At 44.6% G+C, this 27,115-nt stretch overlaps 2 long non-coding RNA genes across 2 annotated transcripts in view; both read left to right on the top strand.

Moving 5' to 3' along the window:
- The first annotated feature begins 2,218 nt into the window (after nt 1-2,218).
- LOC135897005 (uncharacterized) lies at nt 2,219-9,897 on the top strand. Its single transcript, XR_010562869.2, has 3 exons — nt 2,219-2,387; nt 3,888-4,024; nt 9,120-9,897. It is a non-coding gene; the product is annotated as an uncharacterized lncRNA (long non-coding RNA).
- A 4,248-nt stretch (nt 9,898-14,145) lies between these two features.
- LOC135897012 (uncharacterized) overlaps nt 14,146-27,115 on the top strand; it is a 36,690-nt gene continuing 23,720 nt past the window's right edge. The window contains exons 1-3 of the long non-coding RNA XR_010562873.1: nt 14,146-14,310; nt 26,350-26,486; nt 26,553-26,620. This is a non-coding gene — a long non-coding RNA (uncharacterized lncRNA). The remainder of the gene's footprint in view (nt 14,311-26,349; nt 26,487-26,552; nt 26,621-27,115) is intronic.

Below are 27,115 nucleotides of genomic sequence, written 5' to 3'. Positions count from 1 at the left end.
TGGAAGTTACCAAAGAAGCTTGGGAAGACGTTGAGGACCGCGCAACGAACGATGGAATGAAAATTATTAGGCATGATGATAATAGACTGGAAGACAGCGATGTGGATTAGAGAGCGAACGGGAATAGCTGATATACTGGTTGACATTATGAGAAAGAAGTCGTGCTGGGCAGACATTGCAATGCGTAAGGGAGAGAACTGCTGGTCTATTGGAGTTGCAAAATGGGTGCTAAGGGGAGGAAAGCACAGTCGAGGACGGCAGAGAATAATGTGGACGTGATGGAATCGGGAAACTTGAAAACACGTGGAACCAGTTAGCACAAGACAGGGGTATTGGAGATCGCTGGAGAAGCTTTCGTCCTGCGATGGACGTCAAAATAAGCTGATGATGATGATGATGTGACGACATCCATGCTAGCTTCGCGGCATGTCTTTCATGTTATGTCATGCATGCGTGTCATGCACGTTCTGATAGCTCGATTTCCGCCGATTGCGGGGGGGGGGGGGCGCTAGTAGCGGCGTAGCCAAGTGGGGCACACCGGGCACTTGTAACGCTCACTAAAAGTAAAATTTTTGCTGCTATGGCAATGGCCCCGCTCCTTCCCCCTCCACGGTCAATTGGGACCCCCCCCCCCTCACACGAAAAAATTTTCTGGTTACGCCACTGTGGGGAGGGGGGGTGTAAGATTGCTCTCCCCCTAACTTGTCAACGGAAACGGGGGACGGGAGGGCAGCTGCCGCCGGGCCGCAAACCTTAGGCAGCCCAATTAACGGCTGAATTTCCCTTTGGACATGAATACTGCATTAATGCCATTACACTGTAGGATTCGTGGCGGTTCGAGGGCATGCGACAATAAAAAAAAACGCATACAGCCATCAGAAAGTCTTAGCTTGAGCAGATCTTTGGGAGCTGGGCAAGACTCTCACAAAAGAAAAAAAGCTTGGCACTCCTCTTACAGGCATTGTCAACTCTGGGTCCCACCGCTGACTGTACATTTCCGGTAAAAAAATCACCCATGAACTCCTCTCGGATTTGTCTAAGTGTGCGTAAGCATTGTGACTCTTCCTCATCTACACGCAGTCCATGTCGTTATCAATATTATGAGACTTGATCCGACAAGTATAAGCGCCAGCGCTGCGGCGACACGGGCTGCTCTGGTCGGCAGCGCAAGCAAAGTACTGCAGGTGGCGGGGCCAGGCGCGCTGGTGACGTTCCGTTCGTTTTTAGCCGTTATCGCTCTTTAGCCCTCCTCATCCGCGACGAACCATTATCAACCGTTCTCCGGCGGCGGCTGCTTGTGGCACGGCCGCGAGAACCGTATCTTGAAAGCGAACTGCATTGTGGACAGAGTGTGCCCACTGCTGAAAACTTCACGCGCTGTGTTCTCACCGTTTACTTCGCTTTGAAAACAGACGCGCGCACACCTATCTTGAAAGTGATCTGCGAAAAGCGCATAGTGCGGCATAAGCTGAAAGCTTCGTGGGCGCAGTGTTCTCGCCGCTTCGGTCGCGTTGAAGCCTTGAAGCGAGAGCTAGCACGAAGGTGAATTCACTCGCTGCTGCGGGTTCTATATTGAAAGATATCGTGCGGTACGGACTGACGGACGGATGGTTTTTCTTGTTGGGGAAGTATAGAAATGCTTACGTTATAAAAAAAAATCGCAGGGTTCGCGAATTTCGCGATAAGAACCAACACCAACCCAACTCCCCCACCCCCCGCTGAGCGATGCCGTCTTGATCGCCCCCTCCCAACCCCAGGAAAAGGGACACTACCTTTCTATCTCAGTTGAAGAAAGGATGATGAAGCGTTAACAACGACAATAACGGCATTTTCTAACGACTTGTCTTATGGCCTCTGAGATTTGCGCGCGAAGCTGGCGCGCGCGAACCTGAGAGGCCATAATTGGCCGCTTAATAGCATAAAAAAAAAGATAATGCCAAACGACACAACTAAAAATTCAAACAAAGAACTGATCTTAGCTATACTGTTTGGGGAAAAGAAATAAAAAATTAGACAGCCGCAACACACGCCACTAAAGCCGCCACCGCCGGCGTAACGCGGAACCAACAGTTGGCAACATTCATTCGCGCATCATTGCTTCGTCCGCTTCGTCTACTCAACGAGAGCCGCCATCTTCTCGCGTCTAACGTTTCGTATAGTTTTGTTCTCTGCAATCCGCGCACACAGCGCATCGGTGGTTGCACGTCCGCTCGGCGTCGCAATGCGGCCTGCGTCATTTTCTGGTGCTCGCGCAATCGGTGTGAAACATGTCGCATGTGAAATGTTTGATAGAAGTGCCTCACGTCCAAGTCAAGCCGCCGTACGAGTGTATGGCTGTGCGCCCCGTTCTCGGAAGCGTCGACGGGTTTCCGGCATGCGGATTTCAGGTACGTGCAAATGCGTTTCGCCCTCCTATTGAGCTCGGGAGCAAAGCGTGCAATATTTCATGTGAAAGATGCAGTGCCCGTGATCATGGTGTGAATTTCGAGCGGCAAACGAGAACTTTGGCACTTAGAGCACACCGCGGCTGCTAAGTCAGCGTGGAAATTGTTTTACGTTACCGTAATATGTTGCTGTCAGTCTAATCTGCGGCTTGTGGACAGCTAGCCCATTGGCGTTTGCTTGTGGCAGCGATAGGTGTATAAATGGAAGCGGTAATAATTTTCGAGAGCAGAGTTTTTTCGCTCGATGTTTTGTCGTGTTTATGGCGATATGAAAGCTAGAAAACTAAATGGCTTGATCGTGCTTAGTTCCAACTCTAAGGGGCGTAACGTTGGCGCTGTATATGTTTGTTTTCGGTGTCACGAGTATCGCTTTCATGCTTTTGTTGCATGAGAGTGGTAGCTGCTGCGTGCCGTCTGGGTAGAACACAATAAAAGCAATTTCCTCACTCATACGTATGCAATGTGAGGTAACAAAATTTCCAGCGTTTTATTCGGAGCGTAAATATCCAGTATAGTTTAGTAAGAAACTCAAATTGTGTGTTAGCTTAGTAGGCGTGAAACAAGTGAAACTCGCATTCCTTTTTGAATTGTTCGCCCAAACTGCACCGCCCCCAGATGCGTCATCGGGTAATTGACAGTAGCTTCGCTACGTGAGTTGTTTTATGCGCCTATATTGCCCGGTTAAGTATCCTGTTCATTTATGCTGACGCTCGTTCATCTTGATTTTAAGCGGTTACTATCGCTGAGTACCGGACGATGCCAAACTTGTGAGGTGTAGCAAACGCGGGAAATTCAAAGTGGCGTGGCTGCAAGCCCCTGTTTTTACGTTTCTTGCATTCAAAGCCAACAGACACAGTATCACTGATTTATTTTCCATTTCTGCTGTACTTGATCAATCTAATGGGACAACTGCATCTGCGCTTTAATGTTCTCCATTTACTGTGTATTCAGCTTGGCTGCCACCTTCTCTTCAGAGGATGCCGCTGTGATAGCTCTTTCGTATAGCACATGCCTCTAGGCCCTTGTGTTTCAAGGGCTCCCGCGAGGCAGCAGTGCTCCAAGTAATTTTACCATTCTATATATTTTCTATTTTGCATCATTCTTCCACGATGGATTTTAATGTTAATAGTATTTGTCATTAGTCATCGCCATAATGTTATAGCACGTAGATTTTACGCACTTCACATCGACAATTTTTAGGCCAGTTTACAGCCAAGTCACATCTTCCATAATACATCAACATTACCACTTGTCATGGCGCTCTTTGTCCAAACCTGGCTCTTGCGCCATAAAACACCACACATCATCATCATCAGCTTGGCTGCCAGAAAATGCTTGAATTTCTTTCAGTATCCAAGTGACGAAATATTTCACTGACGGCCGTGTGTGAAACACGCAAGATGACAAAACTGGTAGCAAAATGATGAGATATTTCTTTTATAGCGTTTGGACTCGACTTTTGGTGAGGATGTCGATCGACCTTGGGCCTGGCGACAGCACACCCGACATCGCCAAAGTGCAGCCTATCAGTTGAGTGCCCCCGAATGGACCATCAACATTGGAAAATGAAGCAGAGCCAGGTAGGGGCAATTTTTACTTTGGAACAGAATACTGACAGCTGCCTCTTTTTTTAAGAACTAAATAACATATTTACAAACCAATCCTTTCTCTTTGTGCAGCCTACATAGAATTGTTTTTTGCTTGTTATACAGACCTTCAGAAAGCAGTTCTGAACCCTTTTTGCATGCACAAATAAATAAAGAGGAGTGCACTTTCTGAAGAAATTGATGGACTGAAATGTGCGTTCGACACACAGTGAGATGCAAAATAACCAACAACTTTAAAGCGGTAAAAAAATTTGAAACATGTTCTAACATCATAGCCGGCCTTGGCATACGGATCTAAATATAAGAGCAACGGAGGTGCATGCAGAGAAGTGTTTGTAAATGTTTGCAAGATATGTACATTGTCTAAGAAATTGTTTTTATTTACTTGGAGCTTCTTGGTGCCATGGCAGTGCAGTAAAAGCTCAAAATGATGCCCCTGCTCCTAATAAAGCACTTTTAGATTTTAAAATTAAATTATTGGCTTTTACATCCCAAAACCTAAAGTTTTGGTAACCTGGCTTCTTTAATGTACACCTGAATCTAAGTGCATAAGCGGTATTGCATTTTACCCTCATTGGAGGGCAGCTGCCATGGCCTAGATTGAAACTGGGACCAGCATGACTGAGCAGCATGGCATCATAGTAAGTGGGCTATTACACCAGGTCAAAATGAGAAATACTGCTTAGAACTACCAACTTCTTGGCTCACAAGCACTTTGCACTAAGTTAAAGGAGTATGTAGTACTGTCAGTGGCCGTTTATGTACCAATTTCTTTTTAACCTGACTCCATTATTAAAGTGCGAAGCTTCAATTAGTCAAAACCAGCCTAAATTACAGAACCAGCTCAAAACACGCACCATGTATAGCTGGATTTGGACATGAAAATGGAGTCAATTCATGTCGCCGAAAATGGCGGTGGCAGTCACACTATTTCATCCATTTTGCATAAAACATAGCCAATAATAATTAATCAATTTCTAAAATATTCTTTTCAAAAAGTTTTTTTCAAGCATGAAAGGAGGAGCCAAATGGTGTTCAGGTGCACGAGCAGTTAGTTGCACAGCACTTCTTGCATGTGTTCACTGGCTTCTTTCTAACTTGAAAGAAAAATTTGTTGCACCTATTGAGCAGTAGAAAGCTGGATTGGGAATTTTTCAGGATGCTCTACAATTTTCGCACTGACACTTTTGCTTTGAATATAATATTTGAGCAGTTAAGTAATCGTTAGTAACTAATTAACTAATTAGAAGAAATGTAAGAATTGGTTTCACTTCCTCAAAACGATGGCAAACGACATTGCCTTGGTGCTGTCCAGCTACGTGGCACTTGTACATATTTAAAGCTTGCACATGTCATACAGACCACCTGGTAATTACAAGGCATATATAGAAGTGGCTAAGTTGTGTGAGCCAGCCATATGTAGCAAATCATGAGAAACAGCCATGTTTCTTTCACTTAAGGGCATGATAAGATTTACATGCTCGACACCTTGCATCAGTGTGTTCTAGGCCTGTTCGTAGTTTAGCTGCTACATAAACAATATTTCTCCACATGTAAGCTCATATGCATCTTTCAAGTATACTGCCCCGTGTGTCCAAAATAAACCATTCTCGCGCTTCCTTCATTATGTATACATCTGTTGCTGTGCTAAATTTTTAACATGCAACTGCACAAATTTTCATCTAGTTTACATATTTCCTCGTTGTTTGGTGGCTTTATTTCTGAACAAGTTGTTTTCGTTAAACCCTGTTGCACACAGCAGTACACAGCATTTCTGCCTAGAGTGGGAATTGTTTTTTTTTCAGATTGACATAAAATATACACCTTGCCTGGGCAATGTAAGGCATTCTACATAACACGGCCCTGCAATACTGTTTCATATTGCATTCCAGCATCATACAGAACTGTTTACTTACCAGATTAGAATATGTATAAGTGTTGGAAGTAACAGAACTGGAAGAAGCCAGCAGATAATGAGGCCAAGGAAAGCATAGAGGAACATGTTTTAAGTTTTTTATATGAAGTATAGAAATGATGAATTCTAGGTAAGTGAAAGTGGATTAAAAGATATCCACCTCTTGGTGGGGAACGGACCCATAACCTTCACATTACGCATGTGATATACTAACCACTGTGGTACTACGGCCGTGTTCGAGCGTCGACAATCTGAGGGGCCATTGTGGACGGTTGAATGCTGCCTCGGTGGCACAGTGGTTAGTGCATCGCATGCCTAATGCAAAGGCTGTAGGTTCGTTCTCCCCCCATGCCTGTTTTTTTTACCATTTTCATTTCCTTTTATCATTTCTACATTTAAATAGAAAATTACAAATAAGTTTCCACGTGCCTTCCGTGGCATCTTCCAGCCGTGATTCAGAAAAATTTTGACCCTCAGTATCCGTTCTTCTCGTTTGGAAGAACAGGAGCTTCATTTTAAAAATAATGAATTCACCTTGTTCAGCATCTCAATGTGGTCTCAAATCTTATCACAGCATGTGTATTACTAAGTGAAGTTTTTGTTAAGATGATATAGCATGGGACCTAATTAGTAGCCTTTGTGTACAGATATATGACTAGTCTAATAAATAGGAGGATTTTAAGAAGCACTTCTAACATGGTCTGAGCATGTGTTTAAAAAAACTAATCTAGCATGATTTCAGGCATAGCTGTTGCCCCTGAAAAATATTCATTGGCATTGTTTTTAGAGAGCACCAATACTGCTTTGATAGAAGTAGATTCGTGGAACATGAAGCATGGCTTCTTGCTTAGTCAAGGAAATATTATCTGCATATCTGACGTGCATGTGTCATATGCTCGAATGCTGTTTAAAGGCTGCTAATAAAAAAATTACTTCACTTGCCTTCCAGAGATTGCTTCAGTAGTCTACTCGATCATAAACAATTTACCAGAGTGAACTTTCATCACAGTTGGCTTTGCAATGTTTATGCAAAATACAATTGCCTACTAGACATGTGACTGCACTAAAACTTGGAATTAATGACCAGTAAGATTTATGGGACCAGCAAAACTTAGTTTATTACTCCAGAACAAAATTCGAGGCACTTCGGTTATTTCTGCCATAGAGTTTCTTAGAGTAATTACTAGAGGGAACTCTGGCGCTGCAGTCGTACCACCATGGGAATGATGGGAAGCACATGGATTTGTCTGATATTCGTGCTTGTGAATTCAGACGTTCTTGTGGCTTCGTATATTATACGCTATATAAATCTTATTGTCGTAAATTTCAGCGCAGTCTGTACTCTTCGAAGTGCAGAAGACGGTGCCAACACGCACAATTGCTATTAATTGCAACGATTGAGCTTGTCCAGGTAGCCAAATCGAAGGGCACCAAGCGTCTCAAGGCACTAGTATGCCCGCGAAAAATTCATCAGGACGTTGCACTCGCTTGTCGTTACATGCCTCCGTTGCTTAATGGTTTCAATATCAGACTTCTGTTCTAGAGTTCCTGTGTTTGAATCCTGTCGTCGAACGATTTTAATGTTTATTTATTCATTACACAGTATATTGTTGAAAATGACTAGAATACAAAGTCACAAAGCCGTTTGAAGCCAAACAGACGAAGTTTAGGCAAATTCATGTACTTCCCATAATTTCCATGCTGGTACAGCCGTTCTTGTTTGATCTCCTGTGGACACTAACGTCAGAGTTCCCTCTAGTAATTATTGTATGAAACTCTGATTTCTGCGCCTCGCTCGTGCAGAAGCGGCACCACACCTGCTGCGTAAACATGCACTACCTTTCGGCCGAGTGCAGGGAATGCTGTGAACTCGCCATGTACATAGCCTGCACTAAGTAAAACAAATCACAACGTGTAGTTGCTACCACGTTGAACTGGTGGAATGAGTAGTGAAATGCAGTACCTCCTGAACTAGTTCAGAAAGTGCAGGTTAATCAAGTGGAGATTATATAGCAACAGAAGTTGAGTGATTCTGCATTACATTCACGAAATATACTTCATGATGCTTTTCCATTTATTTCCTCAGTTATTAAGAATCCCTTTTGCATTGTTGGACAAAACTACAGAATGCCAACATATTTTCCAGCATTCACTGATAGCAAACATGTCAAAACATGTTCTAGTGTCTGGATTGCCGCTTTAGCTGTTAACCCCCAAGTTAATTCCGGAAAATGTACCAAATGTTTTACATACTCAATTTTTGGTGTCATTTTCTTTCTAAAATATATTACTTCATTGGTCTCTGGTTAGAAATAACACAAAAATAAGAGCTGCTCTTGAGGGCAGCTTTCCCTCAATGCCGACTGTAACTCATCTTTGACAACAAGAGCAGCATAACGTCGGGGAGAAAGAGTGCAACTAGTCATTCGCGATATTGGTACTACCTCCAGTCACTAGTACAGCTTGTGATCAATGGTTAAAGGTTGCGACTTTGTTGCTGCCCAATTTTAATTCTGCAGCTGTTACACTTGGGTGTAGCATGTGTACGTACGTGTGCATGCATTAAAATGACTTCACGCTAGAGCAAAGCAACTAGTGCAGAGAGGCATTAGTCATCTTTATATATTTGCTTTGTAAAGATGCACTAACTTTATCTTTTCCAATATAGATTTGGCGCTCATTGGCCAAAGATGCCCTTGTGCTACTAAAACCTACCAATTAATTCGCTTTTTGCAGTAGCAGGTGCTTATTCCTTTTTCAGGATCGGTCTGTGAGTTCTAATTTGTTTTTCTTGAACTGTGCGATTCCCACTCACAGGACTGCATGTCATCTAAGGTGTTCCTTTTTCAATCAAGAATGTTGAGGTTGTGTTTGTGAAACTCGATTTCTTGCCTCAAACGAGCTTGTACAAACTGACCAAGCTGATAATTCTACCTGCTTATATAATAAATGTGTTGCGGTTATGAACCCTCATAATGAATGACACACAGTATAAAAATTTTATCTAATAAAACAATTTAATGAAAATTTTCATGTTTTTCGCGTTTGTGTTCACTTCTCTACTCCTGTCCGTGTCCTGTCTGCATGCCTCACCTCTTTTTTTGCGTATTAAATATCGTATAAACTTAACCATGCTTTTTTACCACAATGCAGGGGGAAAAGGTTCCGGTAACACTGCATTCAGTATGGTGGCCCAGACGTGTATGCAAGCAACCTCCTTCATGTGGACCAAGAACTACTCTGCAGTGTCTCACAGACTTGCATGCGAAGCCCTCAACATTCTCGTCTCAGTGGAATGGCTGCTCATCTATCTGCGTGTCCATCACCAAGATGGCCAGTTGTAAAGCTCCTGTACCCGTTTAAGACAGCTTAATGATTTTTTTTATTTAGTTTTCATGGTTAGCCGTAGAATCTTAACATTTTTGATGTTTCTAACGTTTTTACCTGGCCCAAAGTGGTGCAATAACTTTAAACCAGTGTAATGTATTTAAGTGATGCTCACTCTAATGCCTATCTGGTTTTGTTTGTGTTTAAGAAATTTGAATGTCTGATGAGGTAACAGCATTTAAACTTGTCATCGTGGCTCTTTTCAGTGAGCTGCTAGGAAATAAGATGCAAAACTTATCACACGCCAGTTGTAGCATTTTTGTTTTCAAGACTAAAGTATACATGTTTCAAAAGATGGAAAGTGGGGAAAAAAGCCTCAAGAACATAATCATCCTAGGATTGTCATGTCCTTACAACTCTGCAATGACTAATGCCTCATACATCTTGGGAGCACATTGGTCGCAATGCCTACAGGTATACTTGATAAGAGAATAGCTTGCACTCAGATTTGCCACGCAGTTGATGGCTGATAGCTTTTGTTTGTTGTCTTCATGTTACTACTATGTATTCAATATTCATTTACATGTGCTGCGGTTTTTTGCAGTCACACACACACATACACACACACACACACACACACACACACACACACACACACACACACACACACACACATATATATATATATATATATATATATATATATATATATATATATATATATATATATTCTTCGTTTCAATAAAAATTTAGTTGAGAGTTAGCGCTCATCCTGTCTGCTTCTAGTCTGTGTCCGTGTCACTTCGCGCTACAATCCAAGATCAGGTTACTGTACCAACTTGCCCAACTTTTTATCCTTGTGTTAAAGACACACTCAGACTTGTTCTTACTTATGTGACCGGTTATTTTTGTGCTTTATAATAAGATGCAGTGCTTTTCAAATGAAAACATGTGATAGTTCGTAGTGAGGTTATTTAAAAAACTGTTCTGCTTAAAATTTAATTGAGCAAGCCTGTGCCATTATTCGGTGCTTATGTCTTTGTATTGGTATGGTTTTACTCATCTTCCTTTTTACTTTTAAAATGTGCAAACATTATTATGTAACCATTTCTCTTGAATGAAATAAATACTTCTGACATTTCGTCACAAATTTTACAATGATTTTGTTCAATTAGGTAACCTTAGACTAGCTGATTGTTATTGTGGTAGCTTAACTTACAATGTCTGTAGAATATTCAATGCAAGCACATGGTGAAAAATACACTAAGTTATTGGGTATAAGCAGGTCACTGTCAGTAAATGGAGCATACGTATATTTCAGAAAATAGTGCATGCTTACATATTGAACAGCATGCACAGCTACACATGCTGTTTTGTTCGTAAATGCTGAAAGATTATTCGACGTGGAAGCACTTTGTTCTTGGGCTTTCAGTGCTACCTTTGTCATATATGTGAAGGTACTAGTAGAAGCATCCCGTGGAGATAAATGACAACTTTGATGAGTAGAGGTATAAAATATGTGCTTAAAACGGCAAAAAACTGCTTGACAGGCAAACGTATGCTTCTGTAGTACTGCACTTGTTACCGTCGCCAATACATGCATTGCTTGCGCTCTATTGCATTCAATATGAGCTGCAGCAGCGAGCTGTGGTGTCTTTCCCTCCTGGTCGAGCTGGTGTTGCGAAAATTTTTGACCAAGAAAAGTGGAGGTTTTTAATCATTTCTGAAATGCATGTAACTATGCTTTTGGCTGTGTGCTGTTTCCACGGAGTTATAAGTACTGGTGCACCAAGGTGCGGGAGATCCTGTGTCCTTTGTGCAGCGCGCATTGTTATTGCGCTCTGCATCCTGCCGGCAGTGTACTATCACTGCAGAGGAAGATTACGAAAGCATGGCGTGTGTGCCTTGCTGCAATGGCGAAACCTTAAATTGTTTGCCTGAAAGGGCCGCACGTTATGCTACCACATGACGGACCAGAAGCGCAATATGACGACGCCTCACAGATTCTGGCTCATACTGAACAAGGTAGTACCATAGCTAAGGCTAGGCAGCATTCACAACAGCTAGTCTGCCCATTAACTACATGGCTGTAGTGAACGCTAAAATACTTGCAGGGATAACACCCTTCTGGAAGGGTGTTGTCACATACTACACCCATATTGAAAGGGTGGTTGTCTGTGTTACACCCCATATAGAAAGGGTGTTGTTTGCTTTACACCCATAGGTGAGGTGACGTCATATTAACACCCCTTCTTTTGTGGGGTGTTAATGTGCACCCTTTGCTTGGGGTGTAGCAATACACCCAAAAAGGGTGTCACCCATGGGACAAGCCATTGACACCCTTAAGGGTGTTAAAATTTTTAGAGTGTACACTGCCGCCAACGTGCGTGCTTGCCAATCTAAGCGCACGCAAAGCCTCATAGGTGGGCGCTGGTGCTATTATGTTTCTCGTGTCTCAACGCCGACAGAAATACCCCTGCCGATCATCGAGTCGGGACTGTGCGTACACAAGAAAATAAAATGAGTTTTTAGCATTCGTGCGCGAAGCGGGAGCGCTTTAACAATGTTTGACTCAATCTCAAACAAGACCACTGTGGCCTTCAGTAATTTTTTCAGGTTAACGACTTATCACGAATAACACTTCATCGTGCGTTGGTTCGTCCGTTTACTTAGTGACGTACGTGTCGCGAACCGAGTTGCACTGAGGTGCATGCATTGAGGACGGTTGCACTCCCTTCGAAGTAACATTTGCGAGACATGACTTTATTAGTGAAGTCATGATCGCGCAAAAAATCCTCCCGCCATGACGCGGCCCACATTGCGGCAAGTGAAATGATGTTTTATCCATAGGTTAAAGTGATATGAAACGGCATTCGAGTTGCAAGTTAACAGTTTATTTTCAGCATAGATGCATTACAGATTTGCCTTTGCAGTCACAAGTCCGTGTGCACCATTTATTGTCTCATTGCGTAAATAAACGCACCAGCCTAAGAGTCGTACAGCAAGCGCGTCTCAATTAGGCATATTGACTGTAGAAACCAATGGTGGCATAGACGAGCAAGCGAACGACTATATGAGCGCGTGAACTAAACGAGCGAGCAAACGACTAAACGAGCGCGCGAACGAACGAGCAAACGACTAAGCACGAACGACGACTAATCCAGCCAGCGAACGGGCGGGCCACCACACGTTTTCTTTGCGAGTGATCCACCGCCGCATCTTAAGCTTCGCACACTTTAAAGCTCACGCGAATTAGCACATACGTCTCAATTACCTATGATGCGGTCGCTCGACGACGAACGCACCGCGTAACACGGTATCGGGAGAGCACGCACGCTTTTCATCGGTGCCTCTGTATCGCAAATCCACCGGGCGACCGCCAACGAGGAACACGAACAAATGTGGCAAACAAAGCTAGCCTATCTAAAGAAGGCTACTAGGTAACCACAAAAGGCAGGGAGTTGCTCTCCTGATCGAGACTGAAATTTTATCAAAAGGACTGCGCTGAATCTTAAAAATTTCGTAATCACGTTATCGCACGCAACCTCGCGTGCCCGCGAACTCAAGCCGGTTGGTGTTAAAAACGATTAAGCGCACCAAATATGACTAACAAGACCACGTAGTGCGCATATAAGCAAAGCACACGTTGCGTAAAACTCATGTTAAAGCGTGCGTACAAATGACAACATGCACAGTGAACTGCGCAATACCTACTACGTTATTGCCCGCAGCACAATACGCAAGCCTGGCATATACAATATTCTGAGAGAGCCACAACTTACATCACATAGTTGCGCGGAGAAAGTTGGTCGGAAGTTCTCCCTCCCGATTCGGTGAAGCCATGTCTTTCTTCTTAACCCGTTGCGCTTACCGGACGGTATCGCGAACATATTCTTGCCTTTGCTAAAACTATATTGGCATCCGAACGCGCAGCAGGTCATGGTAACAGAAAATTACGTGAAGCGACGTCGCACTTGCCACAAAACATCCTTCAAGGCGTTCGCAAGATCAAAACAACACAGAATAGGAACGGAAGGAATGCCGCCAACAAGCGCCGCTTCTCGAGCAAAGATGGCACTGAAGCGCGACTGTAAACAAACGAAGCCGGCGCAAGGGGCCACGTGATGCCATTAGGCCAATAGCGACGCGGCGTCGGCTTCGGCCAGAGCGTTCGAGGAGGAGGCGGCATTCTTTAAAGCGTGGCACTACTTTACGAAGTTTAAGGGCACGTTTAAGGGGCTTTATGCATCCGCGGCAGCGGACGGTAGGACGAAGGAGAGAGAGGACTGGAAAGCTCGCCCTCACGCTTAGCGTTCGCCGCAAGCGTTTGGCTGTGAAGTTTACGGTAGCGTAAGCTGCAGTTGCCAAGAAGGAGCATCTGGGTGGCCAGTCTGTATATAAGGCCACACATCACGGCTCTCCCAGTCGGTGCGGCGACATGTGCGAAGGTTCAATATATCGTGAAATTAAAACCCGTATAGAGCTGCGCTCAAATTTCGCATTAGGGAGTATCGTAATCGCCGGGGAATTAAAAAAATTATTTTGCTCGAATCAGGGCACTGTGCACTGGAATTCTACTTTGACATTGTCTGCACTTTCCTTAAAAAAGACCCTAGAAAAGAACGCTGTAAAAGAAGCTCGCGAAAAAGAGTAAATGCATGCATTTATTCTGTAGTGCAATCCAGGATTTCCTTTTTTTCTCTCAGCCTTTTTAAACTAAAGACGCAAGCAGACGCTTTTAGGCAATGCATTCTTTGACAGTATAACTTACATATCCATGTGCCCTATTCTTGGGTCGCACACCTGTTAACTCCACAACATTCAGCTTACGTCGGCGCCGATTCAGAAAAGCTTTTTGTTAACAACGCGACGAGAATTTGTCGTAGACGGTGCGCTCTCGGCAGCTTGCTGCAGCATGCACATGGAGCGTCTAGCAAGTTTTCTGTTTGCCGTCTGTTTCGTCCCGTCGGAGTGCAAGATTCCAGCCCATGCATGGAAAGCTTACAATATACGAAAAGTAGGTATATGTTTGCGTAATGATAACATAAATTATCAAGTTGGTCCTTTGTTTGCTGTGTCAATAGTCAACCCTAACTTTCCCCTTAATCGATAGCGTTCCGTAAACAAGTTTCTTAAGCGCGATTTCATGTTGCAAGCCGTTTGTTATTTTCCATTGTTTGGCAGATGATTGGCCGATGCAGGTCGTATTGCTGACAAAGCGCCAACAAGCGAAAATGAATTGTTAGCGTCGTGGTTGAGGAAAGGGCATGGCTGGTATTTTTGCCAGCACAGGATAAGCAGCAGTTGTGTGACTGCACCCTGCGGGTGTTTTCCAAGGGGCTATAGCAATCTGAACTGTTACAAGGGGCCTTTGTGGGAAGTTCGCTGTAATTTGGAAAAAAAAAACTAGACTGGTCTAGTTTGTATGGCTCATTATTCCTACAGAACAAAAGATGAAGCGAGAGGGAAGTCAAGAACGACGGGACTGTGCAATGAATATCCACCGACTTTTTTAGTTAATCGGAACAAGGCCCAGTTAACGCACCAGCCATTCCCCGGAATCCTTATCATGGCTTACTGCTGACGTGCACTTCGAATTCAGAATTGGCGCATATGAACAAAGCAAAACCTTTACTGTACTTTGAATAGAAGTATTTATTTGTGTTGTGTTAACGTTGTGTTTACGCTGTAAGCATTACTTATGTTGTATTTATAGACGTCTTGGACACACAAATTAGAACAGTTTGCGGAATATTTAAACCGTTATGGCTTCATTAGAAATAATTGGCCGGTCGATTCGTATCATGAATATCCTACTATGTTGTTATTAACGATATCCAGTGCTCTAATAGGCGTATAACAGCAGTATCCCTTCATGTTAATGCTTCAGGTTTCTTGCTTCAATAGTGGACACGGTAATGATAATTTCTTTAAGCTGCAATATTCGAAGTATCACTCTTACTCATTGTGGGGGTCCCAAATCAGTGAGGTTACGAATCGGTTTACGAATAGTCAGGCAAATCGCTGTTCAGTTGGCACAACATTGTAATCGTTTACATCTTTACATCCTTAAAGTGATAGGTCTTCATCCGAATGTATCAATATAAAACATCAGCACTATGAAAGATTGATATGATCGAAAGTTCGAAGAGTCTTAATGACGTTTTGGCGCTTCAGGAATGGCTTTCACAGGTATAAAAAAATGCCAGACATATTTACCAAAATTATTAGGTTTCTTAATTTTGACGTTTTGCTAAGTCGTTTACTAATGTCACCAGTCTCTAACGGCTCGAGAGATTTTAAGCCCGTTACAGATGAGTGGTTCTAAAATTGTATTCGAGCGGTTTTCATAATCCACCTAGCATATGTGTAGTGCCCGCGTTTTGATCTCATTGATCTGTACTCAAACGACTAAGCTTGAGGTAGAAGTAGTTTGATGTCGAAAGACACAAAGCGAGCGCTGTTATTCGCATATGTTATCGCCTGCTGCCTATTTAAGAGAGGCTAACGGCGCTTTAAATGAATTTACACTTTATTTTTGCTGAATTCTTGTCTGTTAATTATTGCGCAAATTAGGTTGAATGTTCAAACCGCAAAAATATGGACTCTGGGGAGGTTGCACTGCCCCTTGGACTGTAAAACTAATCGTTGTGCAGCGTGCAAATAACAGAACGATGGCATATGGGATTATACACCGACATACTGTCATCTTGTTGTACATGTAGTTATGCTATGTTAATAAGCCAAGTATACAACCTCATTAACTTGAAAGCGTCCGTTAGAATGGTTTTGCTTGGACATTCTAACCCCAGTACATATCAAGGCCCCGAACAGGAGGCATAATGCTGAGCTTTTCGTAAAAGAATCACCCATTTTGGGAATCAATGTCGACGAAGCTTTGTGGGCTGTTTGATAATTAGCGGTGGTGTTGACGCCGAATATTTGATTTCTTCAGCGTTTTGTCCAACACAAGAGTGGTGAGTGGATGCTAAACATTACCTCGCGCGAACCACTGCTGTTTATCTGCGTCATAAACAGAACTCACAGGGAGACGTGCTTGATTGAGGCCTTGTGCGTCATTGTCCATAACTTCTCAGAGGTTTGAACGTTGCCATTACCTCACGTGGCACATCGCATCGTGGTAGAAGTGTTAAACATTATGGTGTTAAACAAATTATGGGGCTGTATTATGCCAAAGTTAAAATCGGTTTATGGGGCGCGCTATAGTAGAGGACTTCGGATTAATTTTGACATTCAGGTGTCCTGTATTGTGCACCTGAATCTAAGTGCACGAGCGTTTTTTTTGTATTTCGCCATCAATGAGATGCGGCTGCCGCGGTGAGGATCGAACACGTGACGTCGAGAAATACGAAAGCCGCAAAGCTACCGCTGTGGTCACAAAAGCGTTGACATCCCGTGCGATGCTATTGTAGTGTCCCCTAGTTTCCACGGTGATTTAATGCGGCTTTGCCTCGGCACGCCCTGCGTCAGTTGTCCGCTTGAAAGTGTGGAAACCACCCGCCATGGTTGCTCAGTGGCTATGGTGTTGGGCTGCTGAGCGCCAGGTCGTGGGATCGAATCCCGGCCACGGCGGCCGCATTTCGATGGGGGAGAAATGCGAAAACACCCGTGTACTTAGATTTAGGTGCACGTTAAAGAACCCCAGGTGGTGTTTATTTCCGGAGTTCTCCACTACAGCCTGCTTCATAATCAGAAAAGTGGTTTTGGCACGTAAAAAAACCCATAATTAAAAAAAAATTAAAGTGTGGAAACCAGCAATACATTTGTCCTTCAGGATTCTGCCACATCTACCTCGATGGCCATAGCTCGCGAACCAATCTTCGATACAAATCCAAACTTCCCCACGACTAAGCAACAACAGCTGGAATGTCTCCTGGGACCATACAAAGACTACCTTTCAACGTCATCGAGGATTCGGCAAACACCGGTTGCAAACCTTCGCATAATAACTGAAGAGTCCGCTGGACCACTCCGCCAGCACCATTACCGAGTTTCGACGCGTAAACGAGAAGCTATAAGAAAATAAGCCGATGAAATGCTGCGCAACGACATTATCCGGATGTCGAAACCCTGTTGGCATACCTTGTGGGCTTACTGAAGAAGAAGGATGGATCACAGCGCTTCTACGTCGATTATCGCCGCTTGAACAAAATCACGAAGAAGGATGTAGACTCCCTCCCATGGATAGACGACGCATTAGACCGGCTCTGCAATGCCAAGTACTTTGCTTCGATGTATCTAAAGCCGGGTTATTGACAAGTTGAAGTCGACCAAGGGAATCTAGAGAAGACCGCTTTTAACACACCATACAGCCTCTTCGAATTGAAGGTGATGCCATGAGGATTTCACTGTGCACCTGCAACATTCAAGTGCGTAACGGATACAGTCTTGGCAGAACTTATGTGGAAGACCTGTGTCGTTAACTTGGATAGCGTTGCAGTCTTTGTCGCGAATTTGGAAGATAATCTCAGGTGGCTTCACGCAGTACTAGAGGTGATCAACTCATCCTCATCTGGACTCACCCTGAAGCCGGAAAAGGACCGTTTCACTTGCGAAGAACTTCTGTTTCTAGGCCACGTCACCTGCAACTCTAGAGTCAGTCCCGACGCACAGAAGACAGCTGGCATCGCTGAGTTCCCATGGCCCGGCGACAAGAACGCAGCGCGCAGATTCCTTGCGTGTGTGCCTATTCCAGGCGCTTTGCAAGATACTTTTCAAGCACTGCGGAGCCATTAAGCCATCTCACAAAGTACGACGCAGACTTGAATAGGGAAACACGCCAGGACGACGCATTTGAGAAGCTGAAGTGATGGTTGCAGTAAACGCCGGTAGTTTCACACTTCGACGAAGGAGACCGAACTCCACGCCGACGCAAGTAGCGTAGGCCATGGATCCGTGCTAGTTCAAAGGAAGGACGGAGTTGAAAGCGTAATGCCTTGCGTTAGCTGGTCACTGTCAAAAGCGGATGCGAATTACTCTACGACAGAGAAAGAGTGCCTTGCGATCATTTAGGATAGGGTGAAATTTCGTCCTTGCATATACGGCCAGCATTTCAAACTGGTAAGTGACCACCATGCCTTTTGTTGGCTGGCAAATTGAAACTATCATTCAGGTCGCCTAGCCCGATGGAGTCTCAAACTCGTGGAATTGGACATTACCATGTTCTATAAATCCGCGGGGAAACCTTCTCACACCGATTGGTTGTCGTGCGACAATATTGACCCGCCAAGGCAAGGCGAACTCAACAACGACGCCTTTCTAGGAAAAAAAGAATCTGCAGACGACTTCGCCGAACAGCAACGAGAAAACGTTCAGTACCTAGAAGGCAAGACCGATGTTGTGCCTAGGGTATTTTGAAGTGCACTCTCCTTGGTTTGCTTGCGCAACGACGTCCTCGTAAAAGAGAACTTCTCCTCTGCCTGCGGAAACTACCTCTTCTTTCTGCCAGCAGCAGTCGAATCCTTATGCAATACCCTAAAAGGGGTCCTTAAGGGAGAATAAAAGATGATGATGATGAACCGAAATTCCTGCAGGCCCTGCACGATGACGAGACAGCCGAGCACCTTGGGCTTTCCCGTCATCATCATCATCATCAGCCTGGTTACGCCCACTGCAGGGCAAAGGCCTCTCCCATATGTCGCCAACAACCCCGGTCATGTACGAATTGTGGCCATGCCGTCCCTGCAAATTTCCTAATCTCATCCGCCCACCTAACTTTCTGCCGTCCCCTGCTACGCTTCCCTTCCCTTGGAATCCAGTCCGTAACCCTTAATGACCATCGGTTATCTTCCCTCCTCATTACATGTCCGGCCCATGCCCATTTCTTTTTCTTGATTTCAACTAAGATGTCATTAACTCGCGTTTGTTCCCTCACCCAATCTGCTCTTTTCTTATCCCTTAACGTTACACCTATCATTCTTCTTTCCATAGCTCGCTGTGTCATCCTCAATTTGAGTAGAACCCTTTTCGTAAGCCTCCAGGTTTCTGCCCCGTAGGTGAGTACTGGTAAGACGCAGCTATTATACACTTTTCTCTTGAGGGATAATGGCAACCTGCTGTTCATGATTTGGGAATGCCTGCCAAACGCACCCCAGCCCATTCTTATTCTTCTGATTATTTCCGTCTCATGATCCGGATCCGCCGTCAATACCTGTCCTAAGTAGATGTATTCCCTTACGACTTCCAGTGTCTCGCTGCCTCTTGTAAATTGCTGTTCTCTCCCAAGACTGTTAAGCATTAGTTTAGTTTTCTGCAGAATAATTTTTAGACCCACTCTTCTGCTTTGCCTCTCCAGGTCAGTGAGCATGCATTGCAGTTGGTCCCCTGAGTTACTAAGCAAGGCAATATCATCAGCGAATCGCAAGTTACTAAGGTATTCTCCATTAACTTTTATCCCCATTTCTTCCCAATCCAGGTCTCTGAATACCTCCTGTAAACATGCTGTGAATAGCATTGGAGAGATCGTATCTCCCTGCCTGACGCCTTTCTTTATTGGGATTTTGTTGCTTTCTTTATGGATGACTACGGTGGCTGTGGAGCCGCTATAGATATTTTTCAGTAATTTTACATATGGCTCGTCTACACCCTTATTCCGTAATGCCTCCATGACTGCTGAGGTTTCGACAGAATCAAATGCTTTCTCGTAATCAATGAAAGCTATATATAAGGGTAGGTTATATTCCGCACATTTCTCTATCACCTGATTATTAGTCTGAATATGATCTATTGTTGAGTAGCCTTTACGGAATCCTGCCTGGTCCTTTGCTTGGTCCTTTCCCGTACGTTAGCAATAATGCAAGGTAAGTACTATTGGCCCCACCTTGCCTCCGACTTTGCCCTACGTCAATACATGCCGTGACTGCAGCGACGCAAGACCGCGCCGACAAGGCCAGCGGGATTATTACAATCGATCTAGTATCATTGCCGACCATTTCAGCAGATCAAGATGGATTTGTTGGGACCTTTTCCGACGTCAACATCTGGAAACAAGTGGATCGTTGTGGCCATGGACTACCTTACCCGCTACGCCGAAACAAAAGCTGTGCCGAAAGGTAACGCAGCCGAAGTGGAGAAATTCTTTGTCGAGAACATCCTCCTGCGACATGGTGCCCAGAAGCCCTCAGCAGGGACAGAGGAACTGCCTTTACTGCAGAGCTCACCTAAGCCATTCTGCAATACAGTCAGACAACCACGCGAGGGCAACTGCCTACCAAGCGCAGACGGATGGTCTTGCGAAGCGCCTGAATAAGACCCTCACCTATATGCTAGGGCTGTACGTCGACGTCGAACACAAAACCTGGGATGACGTCCTGCCATACGTAACGTTCGCTTGCAACACGACGGTGCAAGAAACAACTCAGATCACACCGTTCAATCTGGTTTACGGCAGCAACCCGACGACGACTTTCGATGCCATGCTGCCGCACGACACCGACGAAGAGAATCTCGATGTCGCTGCCTATCTCCAGCGCGCCGAAGAAGCCCGACTGCTCGCCCGCCTGCGTGTGAAGAATCAGCAGAGGACCGACAGCGGACACTGCAATCTTCGACGACGGTACGCGGAGTGTCAGCCCGGAGAGCATCCTTGGGTTTGGGCCCCAATACGCCGAAGAGTTATCAGCGAGAAGCTTTTGTGATGTTATTTAGGACCCTACGAGATCATCTTTGTATTAGCGCACTAGACTATGAGGTTGTGCCAGACGGCACGTCGCAATCACAGCAGCACCGAGCACGATCTCAAATGGTCCATGTAGTGCGCCTTAAGCAGTTCTATCAGCGCTAAGGAACTTTGGGACTTTGTTTCTTCGTTTCTTTATAAGAATGCGTTTGTTTTTTGTTCTGTTTTTATGATTTTACCATCGGGACGATGCATATTAAGAGGAAGGCATCGACATGTGCAGCTGCTTACGATTCGCCGGTGACCACTTGTCACCGACCAGCAGATGTTAAACGTTATCACTCAGCGCAAGACGTGCCAACATGATTTGGAACTTAAGCGAACGTTATCTTTCATTCCAGAGGTGTAGCGGGTAGAGCATAGATGTGCAGCGGTGGCGTAGAGAAAGAGCATCCGCCTCACGTGCAAGAGGCGGATGCCCTACATCCAGTCATGATGACCAGGAAGTCGGAAGCTTCTATGAACACGTGAAATCGGCGATGGGTAAAGTAAAAACAAAATACACTACACTGATGGGCAACCTCAAAGCCAAGGAAGGCAAGAAGCAGGCTGGAGACAACTCAGTAAGGGAATATGGTATAGGCACTAGGAATAGCAGGGAGGAGTCGTTAGGGAACGGACGAAAGTGGTACTTAAGAAGCCAATCAATGAGTTAGCGGTAAGAGGGAAAATAGAGAAATTCCGGATCAAGCAAAATACCAGGTGTTCGGCTTTAACTCAGGAAGAGGACCTTAGAGTTGAAACAATGAACGACAATCTTACGAGACTCATTAAGGAGTGTGCAACAGAAGTCAGTGGTAACTCCGTTAGACAGTATACCATAAGCTATCGCAGGAGACGAAAGATCTCATCAAGAAACGCCAATGTATGAAAGCCTCTAACCCTACAGCTAGAATAGAACTGGCGGAATTTTCGAAGTTAATCAACAAGGCAGCTGACATGAGGAAATATAATATGGATAGAATTGAACATGCTCTCAGGCACGGAGGAAGCCTAAAAGCAGTGAAGATGAAACTAGGAATTGGTAAGAATCAGATGTATGGATTAAGAGAGAAAGACGGCAATATAATTATTAATATGGATGAGATAGTTCAAGTGGCAGAGGAGTTCCATAGAGATTTATACAGTACCAGTGGCCCGCATGACGATAATGTAGGAGAGAATAGTCTAGAGGAATTTGAAATCCCACAAGTAACGCCGGAAGAAGTAAAGAAAGCCTTGGGAGCTATGCGAAGGGGGAAGGCAGCGGGGGATGATCAGGTAACAGAAGATTTTTTCAAGGATGGTGGGCAGATTGTTCTAGATAAACTGGCCACCCTGTTTACGCAATGCCTCATGACCTCGAGCGTACCGGAATCTTGGAAGAATGCTAACATAGTCCTAATCCATAAGAAAGGGGATGCAAAGGGGGTGCCAAAGACTTGAAAAATTATAGACCGATCAGCTTACTGTCCGTTTCCTGCAAAGTATTTACTAAGGTAATCGCACATAGAATCAGGAACACCTTAGACTTCTGTCAACCAAAGGACCAGGCAGGATTCCGTAAAGGCTGCTCAACAATACACCATATTCACACTATCAATCAGGTGATAGAGAAATGTGAGGAATATAACCAACACTTATATATAGCTTTCATTGATTACGAGAATGCGTTTGATTCAGTCGAAACCTCAGCACACATGGAGGCATTACAGAATCAGGGTGTAGACGAGCCGTATGTAAAAATACTGAAAGGTACCTATAGCGGCTCCATAGCCACCGCAGTTCTCCATAAGGAAAGCAACAAAATCCCAATAAGGAATGAATCAGGCAGGGAGATGCGATCTCTCCAATGCTATGAACAGCGTGTTTACAGGGGGTATTCAGAGGCCTGGATTGGGAATAATTGGAGATAAGAGTTAATGGAGAATACCTTAGTAACTTGCGATTCGCTGATGATATTGCCTTGCTTAGTAACTCGGGGGACCAATTGCGACGCATGCTCACTGATCTGGGGAGGCAAAGCAGAAATGTGGGTCTAAAAGTTAATCTGCAGAAAGCTAAAGTAATGTTTAGCAGCCTCGGTAGGGAACAGCAGTTTACGATAGGTAGTGAGGCACTGGAAGTGGTAAGGGAATACATCCACTTAGGGCAGGTAGTGACAGCGGATCCGGATCATGAGACTGAAATAATGAGAAGAATAAGAATGGGCTGGCGTGCGCTTGGCAGACATTCCCAGATCATGAACAGCAGGTTGCCATTATCCCTCAAGAGAAAAGTGTATAACAGCTGTGTCTTACCAGTACTCACGTACGGGGTAGAAACCTGGAGGCTTAGGAAAAGGGTTGTACTTAAATTTAGGACGACGCAACGAGCTATGGAAGGAAGAATGATGGGTGTAATGTTAAGGGATAAGAAAAGCGTAGCTTGGGTGAGAGAAGAAACGCGACTTAATGACATCTCAGTTGAAATCAAGAAAAAAGAAATATGCATGGGCCGGACATGTAATGAGGATGGAAGATAACCGATGTTCATTAAGGGTTACGGACTGGATTACAAGGCAAGGGAAGCGTAGCAGGGGGCGGCAGAAATTTAGATGGGTGGATGAGATTAAGAAGTTTGCAGGAACGGCATGGCCACAATTAGTACATGACCGGGGTTGTTGGAGAAGTATGGGAGAGGCACTTTCCCTGCAGTGGGCGTAACCAGGCTGCTGCTGCTGGTGATGTTGATCGTTCATTCTATCAGGTATTTCCTCGCCGAATCATGTGTTATCAGATTGCATACGCGACATGAATCGTGTAGTAGTTTCTGGAAACCATGCGGGCACCAGTGATTAGACTTGAACCTTCGCCGAGTGACATATAAAAGCCGTCACGCTTGGCCCGCTTATTAGATTCCGACGATCGCCGACTGTGTTCGCCACTATTGCTGTGCTTTCAGTGTAATTGGCTTTTGCGCGTACAGGCTTGCCCAATAAAAAATTAAGTTGTTCACAGTTTTTCTGCTGTGTTCTTCGCCATCACACTACGCGTCATTTTCTAGCCTCTTATGCTGACCAAGCGAGTCGAACTGTGTACTAGCTTGTGCCAGAAGGTACGTGCTCGTGGTCGTAGTGTCGTCATGGTTGGTCCACCATCGTTATTCGAGCTTCGTCATATAACTGCGGCAGGAGTCCTGCAATGACAGAATGTATGATAAGCTGGCAGCATTTTATTATCGTGCTCGGCTGACGTCACGTGGGTAGGCTGCTCGATAAATCAGTCCCTAGCAAAGCTGGACGGCCGGCTTCTTTTCCCGAAAGCTTGGACTACTCGCTCCAAGACAAGTGCCCTTTTCACTTCAGTTTAACCATGCGACAGAGTCGTAGATTGCGCACACGACTCTTTCCAACGTAAGCCATTTCTGCACCTGCTTGATCTTGTCGTCACAATATTAGAGAAAAACCAACCCCGTTATTCTAGAACACTCCTCCTGTGAACCCGCCATCCGAACCCAAGAAAGTGAATGGCAATGCCATCCCCCGACAAAAGCGGTCACTGCGATTCATGGACACTCCATGGTCCCGCTTGAATATCGCTGCGTCTTTTTTGATCCAGGAACTGCGCATGCTCAGCTGGGTGGAACAGCTTGTATAGAATACCTGTTTACCTCAATCAGGTTTGGTGACTATTTGTCACTGCCCAGTTTCAAACGGTATGCCAATAAATCCTCATCAAAATCATAGAGTGGAGGAGCAGGTTTGAGTAGCTGATCGCTTCAGAATACAGGGAATTGAAGTTTTCAGCCGTAGGCATATGCCTAAAGAATGCGTGAATATCTGCATAAACAACGCTAGTATTTGTACGATAGGTTTGTTCTTATCGGTATATGAGCATCATGCGTAGCATGATGTTGATTGAAAGTGCCGCGTACCTGATGACTACCTGATGATGATAAACTGATGAGATTAAAACTGTTCTTGAGTTTACATGGTAGCAAAAGAGCTCGCAAAGTGGTTTTATTTTCCGGCAGCCCTCACACGTTTCCCCGCTTGGCAACCATACGCCAAATGCTGTATCCCGCGGTTCGAGACTTGGAACCGTGAGATCGACGATGTTTTTCAGTTCATTCAATAGCCAAGTTTTCTTTTTTTACAGTCTGATAACACAGACTTGTTCAACAATTGCCATTGTTGGGTCAGCCACAGCGTCCGTGACAAATAGCACAGGAGCAACCTGATATAGTTCTAAGCATAAATAAAGGTAAAATCCGACGTCCACCCGTTCGTAGCAATTGCTACAAAGGAAACCCATACGGGTTCCTCGACAGATAAGCCTTGCAGTTGACGAGAAATTCGTCCTGGTCCGGGACTCAAACCCGGGACCACCGCCTTTCCGGGGCAGCCGCTCTACCATCTGAGCTAACCAAGCGGCTAGCAGATGGCAGGGCGAAGTTGAATTTCTCAACAACTCGAAGCAAAGGCAAGAGTTTGACGTAATGGTTCTGAGGAACTATTACGTCGAACTATTACGTCCCGGGTTCGAGTCCCGGACCAGGAGAAATTTCTCTTCAACTGTGAGGCTTATCTTTCGAGGAACCCGTATGGGTTTCTTTTGTAGCAATTGCTACGAACGGGTGGATGTCTGATTTTCACTTTTTTAATTACTTCTATGCACCTTGCGGGTTTCCACAGAACTATTACGTCAAACTCTTGCCTTTGCTTCGAGTTGTTGACAAATTCGACTTCGCCCTGCCATCTGTTAGCCACCTGCTTAGCTCACATGGTAGAGCGGCTGCCCCGGAAAGGCGGTGGTCCCGGGTTCGAGTCCCGGACCAGGACGAATTTCTCTTGAACTGCGAAGCTTATCTTCCGAGGAACCCGAATGGGTTTCCTTTGTAGCAATAGCTACGAGCGGGTGGATGTCTGATTTAGCCTTTATTAATGACTTCTTTCCACCTTGCGGGTTTCCGCAGAACTATTACGTCTAGTTCTAAGCATGGTGGACACGCATCGTACCTCTTGTGCATTGCCTACATAAAGCTCGATGATAAAAGTGTGTAATGATTCCTGTGGTTCAGTGCACATATTTACCTCCCACTGCTCAATGAAGGAGAGGTTATTCAATGTATGTTAACAGATAGGAAGAGAGCTACACACACTGCATAAGAGTATTTGTGTTTGAGCGCATTGGCAGAACTCTAACGCTAAGTGAAGTGCAGTGAAGGAATGATGATGATGATAAAGATAACGGGCTGGTACACAATTTTCAATCCCACTATGCGCATTGTGCATAATCGAACGAGAGCAATGAAAAGTAAGTGCTGTATATAGGCGAACACGCACACGCAGCGATGGTTCAGTATATATAACAAGTATGCGGGTCTTCTTTCTTTCAGTTCTTCGATACGACGGAAGCAATATGGACTGTGTATACAACCGGACCCACCAATCGTCGATGTGAGGTTGACTTAGTTCAAGACGTGACGAAAGCTTCAGTTTATTTCAAGCGACAGTTTTTTCTTGGAGAGAAAAAGTAATGTTGTCGTTTAACGTATGGCACCGCATGAGCAAATATGCTGATAAACTTTTTTGTTCGCAGGATCTCTAGAAGAATTCTAGGAACCTTCAATCCGAATCGAAAGAAGCACATGGAAGTCAATATTCCAGGTATCTTAGTAAGATCGCTTCATTTGCGTTATATTTTCTATATAAAATAGGATTTTTCAATACATTTTTTAAAATATACCTGCTAATGTTACTGAATCCTTCCGATACCGAATTTATGAATTCTGGTTTAAGGCTTGGCCACCCTAACATCGCACAGCATTACTAGTGGCGCTTGCGTTTACGGCCGCTCGCTAGCACTTGCTGGTACGGTGCCTGCTGTACTCTGAAGGAAAAAAATAACAATAAAAAACCGCTTTACCCGCGTGCCGCGCTACAGTTTATGGTAGACCTAGCAGTCGATTGAAAGTCAGTTGCAAAATACTGTACTTAAAGTTCACTGAATGTGCTGTCACAACAAATGTTCCCAGAATCCCGCCACAGGCATTTCACCACAATGTGAAGCGCACCCCCAGGGTATTTACCCATGCGATTTTCAATAACAATTCCGAAGATTCCATTAAGGAGCTCTATCAATACGCTAACAACTATAGGATA

This window comes from Dermacentor albipictus, chromosome 7 (assembly GCF_038994185.2).
Source record: "Dermacentor albipictus isolate Rhodes 1998 colony chromosome 7, USDA_Dalb.pri_finalv2, whole genome shotgun sequence".
Classification (NCBI taxonomy): domain Eukaryota; kingdom Metazoa; phylum Arthropoda; class Arachnida; order Ixodida; family Ixodidae; genus Dermacentor; species Dermacentor albipictus.
The sequence above is the reverse complement of the archived record's forward strand: the minus strand, read 5'-3'. Positions and strand labels throughout refer to the sequence as shown.